Genomic DNA, 5,495 nt, shown 5'->3' with positions numbered 1-5,495 from the left:
GGAAGGGGGGGGATTGAGGAAGCTGCCGTGAATGGGTGATGCTTCCTGTTTGGGGGGGGAGGGTGGCTTTATATATATATATATATTTTTGGGGGGTGGTTGCAGATGGACAGGAACTGGCAGAGGGGATTTCCTTGCCACCCCATCACCTGGAGGGGAGTTTGCAGGAACATTTTCTTCCCCCAGAGACATTACAGAGGATGTTTAAAAAAAAAATTAAGCCTGGTGGTCAGAAGATAAAGGCCACTAGCATTATCATGTCCCCCCCGCCCCTTCTCCTTTCGTCCACCCTTTTTGATCTTGGAGTTTAGTGGGACATTGATCTCCTTCTCTCTTCTCCTCTTTCTCTCTCTGAACTTCGGACAACTTTTTTTGGAGTTTGTGTTCTTCTTCTTTTTTAACCTTGGGGGGGGAATCCCGGTGTGCCTTCTAGGGTTACATGCACAATATCCCTAAATGATGCTGCCTTGTCCCATGTAACCCGCCAACGGCTCCTCGTGCAATGCGACACCTAAATTCCATACAGTTGCACAGATCAGCTTTGTGTGATACATGTGGAATATGTTGGTGTTTTGTGTTTTTTTTTTAATGTTTTTTTTTTAAAAAAAAAAATAGTCAAAGGCTGGTTAGGGATTTTTTTAAAAAGAAAAGAAAAGAATTGCCTTCTCTTACTTTATCCATGTTGCTGGCCCTGGCGAAGAATTCCCTCTCAAGTATGGGAACTGGATGAGGTTCCCCCCCCCCAACTCCCTTGCATAAAAGCTGCTTGCAATCTCGAACTCGGTGCAACTTGGGGGCAGTGGCAGTGCAGTTTTGCCGTAAGCAAACACATATCCCCCCGATAGCTTGTTCCTCCCACCTGCCGCCTCATCAGTGGCGGCCCAGTTTCGTTGGATGGTGTTTTTGCGTTCTTCTTTTTTTTTTTTGTAAAAGTTGTATATAAGAGGATCGGCATGTTGGCTTTGTAAATACAGATGAATGGATGATTGAATGAATGGCAGAGGAGGGAAAGTGGGGGGGGGAGGGGGCTCTTCTCTATGAGCCGCTGGGAAAATGTGCTTCTCCCTAAACTTGCAGGACACCTTCTGCCTTTCTGTGTATATAACTTTGTATTGTAAAGTCTGCCAAACTTTTTTTTTGACATTTATATTTGTCTATCCCTCCTTTCCAATTTCCAGTATGTGACTTTTTTCCAATTATTAATATATATTTAATATATTGAATTAAAAAAAAACCCTGAGTAGATGTACTTCTAATCCCACTTGTTTCTTTGCTTGGTCGCGAGACGTGCGCGTCGGTCTAAACCGAGCTGTTTGAAATGGGAGTTTCCTTTTAAAATGAGGCAGTCTCTTTCTGGGTTTTCTGTCCTAGCTTACCTTAACTTGAAAGGTCAAAGCAGGAGTCGGGCACTGCCTCCCTATGACATGTGCGCACTTTTGTGCCGGCATCTTTCCTGGTCAAACAGGTTTTGTGAAACATAAGCTGCTGCTTTTTGCAAAGCTTGGGTAAGACCATTGTCCACGTAGCTCAACAGCCCTGTCGCTTCTCTCCCAGCTCTCTCTCGGAGAAGATGCCCGGGATCGAACCTGGGGACTTAATGTATGTAAACCTATGTGCCCCTATCCCTGAGCTGTGACCCCAAAGTCTGTGTACCAGCAGTAAAAATGGCAAGTGTGTTCACTCCCCCAAACAGGAATCTCTCACTGTCTTCAGCCTAAGCGGCTGCTCTTAGTAAAAATATAAGTAAAGGTAAAGGTAAAGGGACCCCTGACCATTAGGTCCAGTCGTGTCCGACTCTGGGGTTGCGGCGCTCATCTCGCGTTACTGGCCGAGGGAGCCGGCGTGCAGCTTCCGGGTCATGTGGCCAGCATGACTAAGCCGCTTCTAGTGAACCAGAGCAGTGCACAGAAACGACGTTTACCTTCCTGCTGGAGCGGTACCTATTTATCTACTTGAACTTTGACGTGCTTTCGAACTGCTAGGTGGGCAGGAGGTGGGACCGAGCAACGGGAGCTCACCCTGTCGCGGGGATTCGAACCGCCGACCTTCTGATCAGCGAGCCCTAGGCTCTGTGGTTTAACCCACAGCACCACCCGCGTCCCTAGAAATATAAATAGCATTACTTTAAAAAGGGGTATTTGCTCGTTTTGCACAAATCTGAAAAAATGATAGAACTTGCCAACTTTGAGGAGGTCTATATCTCCATCCTTAACCAAGCAAACTTTGATCACTTTGAGAAGTAACACTGTACACATTCTGCTTAAGAGGTTTTGAAAATCATAGAATCGGAGAGTTGGAAGGGTAGTCATCTAGTAGTCTAATCCCCGGCATCCAAACATCCATGACAGATGGCCTCCCAATCTCTGCTTTGAAAACCCCGCAAGGGAGTCCGTTCCACTGTCAAACAGCTCTTGCTGTCAGAAAGTTCTTCCTGATGTTGAGCCGGAATCTCCTTTCTTGTAACTTGAAGCCATTGGTTTGGGTCCTTGCCTACGGGGCAGGAGAAAACAAGCTTGTCCCATCTATGTGACAGCCCTTGAGATATTTTGAAGATGGCCATCATGTCTCCTCTCAGTCTCCTCTTTTCCAGGACAAACATACCCAGCTCCCTCATAAGTCTTGGTTTCCAGACCCTTGATCATCTCAGGTTGCCCTACTCTGCACACGTTCCAGCTTGGTCAATGTCCTCCAGGCAATCAAAAAGCACAGAGGGAATTCATTTCATATTGTTCATGCATCTATCCTGTGAATTGGGATGCAAAGTTCCACTGTCTCATGGGAGCCATTGGTATGTGACAAGCTTTCTATCCTGAAGTAGAAACAGTGCTGAAAATGGAAGACGACATTGGGTATACTGTAAGAAGAGAATGGGGCCAGGAGATCTGTGACCTGGAAACTCACTTCTCACAGATAAGTTCTCTTGAAATAAACATTTGAGAGAAAGGGGGATGGAGGGAGATTCATACCCTATTTGGATATGACAGTTTTTTGCATTCCCTGGTTAAATATTGAAGGATGCAACCACAGCTGCCACAGAAGACACGCCCCTTATCCACCAGTTTCTCTCTCTCTCTCTCTCTCTCTCTCTCTCTCTCTCTCTCCGCTGCCTCTTTTTCATTCCCGCAAGTGGGCAGTTTCAAACACCGCAAGACGACCCCTACAAATTTAATAAATAGTAATAATGCCATCAACTGTGTGCAGCTGGGAAGCAACCAGGGCTGTCTTAAGCATATCTGGCGCCGTGGTGCAAAGCTCCCTCTGGTGCCCCCCCCCCCGTTTCCCAGAGTTTTTTAGGCAGGACGGCACTGCCGGCAGGGCTGGAAGAGGCGGGCAGCGGCTGGAGGGCGGCTCCTCTGTCAGGAAAGAGGCGGAGGCTGGACACGGCGCCTCCTGGCTCAGCTGTCCGCTTCATGCCGCGGTGGCCACGGCAGATGGAGGCTCCGGGCATGCCGCTGCTTCGACGTGGCATGGCGTAGGCGGGCGAGGGCGGCGAGCTGATGCCGGGAGGCGCCACGTCCAGCCTCCGCCTCTTCCCTGGCAACCTCCAGAACTTGGCACCCTAGTGCCCCGTGCCACTAGCCTCTATGGGTAAGAGGCCCCTGGAAGAAACCCATGTGTAGATATTCACCCAAATTACCTCACATGTAAGCAGGCCCTAAAGGATCTTCACTGGCTCCCAGTACGTTTCCGAGCACAATTCAAAGTGGTGCTGACCTTTAAAGCCCTAAACGGCCTCGGTCCAGTATACCTGAAGGAGTCGTCTCCGTCCCCATCGTTCAGCCCGGACACTGAGGTGAGGTCCAGCTCCGAGGACCTTCTGGCAGTTCCCTCCCTGCGAGAAGTGAAGTTATAGGGAACCAAGCAGAGTGCCTTCTCGGCAGTGGCGCCCTTATTGTGAAATGCCCTCCCGTCAGATGTCAAACAGATAAACAATTACTTGACTTTTAGAAGTTATCTGAAGGCAGTCCTGTATCAGGAGGTTATGAACATTTGATGTTTTTATCCTGTTTTTATTTGTGCTGGAGGCCACCCAGAGTGGCTGGGGAAACCCAGCCAGATACGCAAGGTATCCTATATAATAAAGTCCAAGTGTCTCTGCGTCCAGTCCCTGTATCCGTGGGTTTGCGCTACTGCGCATGTGCCCCACGGACAGCTGTTGGGACTTGGAACGCAGAGACACGCGGCGGCCTCCTAGGTAGGGATTTCTCCTACGCCCACCTCCCCACGCCCCGCCCTCAGCCCCACCCAACTGACTATTTAAAAAAAGGGCGTGCCCAGGAAAGGGGCCGGTCTCGGGCACTTGGTGCCACCAAGGCTTTCTGTCCCGCTTCAGCCGCTGTCGGCTTCCCTTTCGGCCCCGTCCTCCGCCTCCCGGCGCGTCCGCTTGGCCCACCGCTCCGGCCCCGCCCGTCATATTGCTGGCGCCACCACCTTTGGAGGGAAGAGAGAGTGACGGACGCACGCAGGCATGGGTGAAGCTAAGCCCTTGGCGGGGAGGGCCTGCGCCGGGCATAGAGCGCCTCCCCTCCTCGGGCGCCTCTATCTCCCACTCTCTGGGCTCCCGGGGTAGGCGGCGAGGGAGTCTCCTCCCTTTCTTGAAGGCCTCTTCGGCCCTTCTCTCCGGGGTCTCCTCCGCACCCCAGTCCGGCCTCTGGCGTCGCTGCTGCAGCGAGGCCTTCGCGCTCAGTCCCTTGAACGTGGGGCGGGGGCTCCGCTGAGGCCGGGGCTGTAGTCTGCTGCCCTTCTGGGCCGCCTCTAAGCAGCAGCAGGAGGAGGAGAAGGGAGTCTCCCTCCGCGGCTGAGTTTGAGGCAGGAGAGAACTGCCAGCCCTTAACGATACGTCTGTCTAGCGCCCGTTAATTTAACGGGTTTAAAGCACTAGTACATAATAAAACTACAGTGGTACCTTGGTTCTCGAACGTAATCCATTCCGGAAGTCCATTCAACTTCCGAAATGTTTGAAAACCAAGGTACAGCTTCTGATTGTCGCAGGCGCCCCGGAAACAATAGCCAACAGCCACACTGAATGTTCGGCTTCCAAAAAACGTTCGAAAACCAGAACACTTACTTCCAGGTTTTCAGCGTTTGGTTCAAGTACCAAGGTGTTTGAGAACCAAGGTTCCACTGTATTATTATTATTAGTGGTGCCCCGCTAGACGAATGCCTCGCTAGACGAAAAACTCGCTAGATGAACGGCATTCGCTAGCAGAAGACTGTCCCGCAAGACGAAAATGTCAATGGGGCTGCCTCGCAAGACGATTATTTTTTTTTAAGCGAAAACCGCTACTTTGTATTGGTGCTTCGCTAGACGAAAAAATCGCTCTACGAAGACACTCGTAGAACGAATTATTTTCGTCTAGCGGGGCACCACTGTATTATTATTTGGCCATACAATCACGACTGCAGCCTGTTTCTAAGGCAGAATGATTTCTGTGTAGGGATGCCATTGCATTCCTAGAGTACTTCTGAGGAGCCACCCTTCCAAGTGTCTCCTC

This window comes from Lacerta agilis, chromosome 2, assembly GCF_009819535.1.
Source record: "Lacerta agilis isolate rLacAgi1 chromosome 2, rLacAgi1.pri, whole genome shotgun sequence".
Classification (NCBI taxonomy): Eukaryota; Metazoa; Chordata; class Lepidosauria; order Squamata; family Lacertidae; genus Lacerta; species Lacerta agilis.
This window is presented reverse-complemented; position numbering follows the sequence as displayed.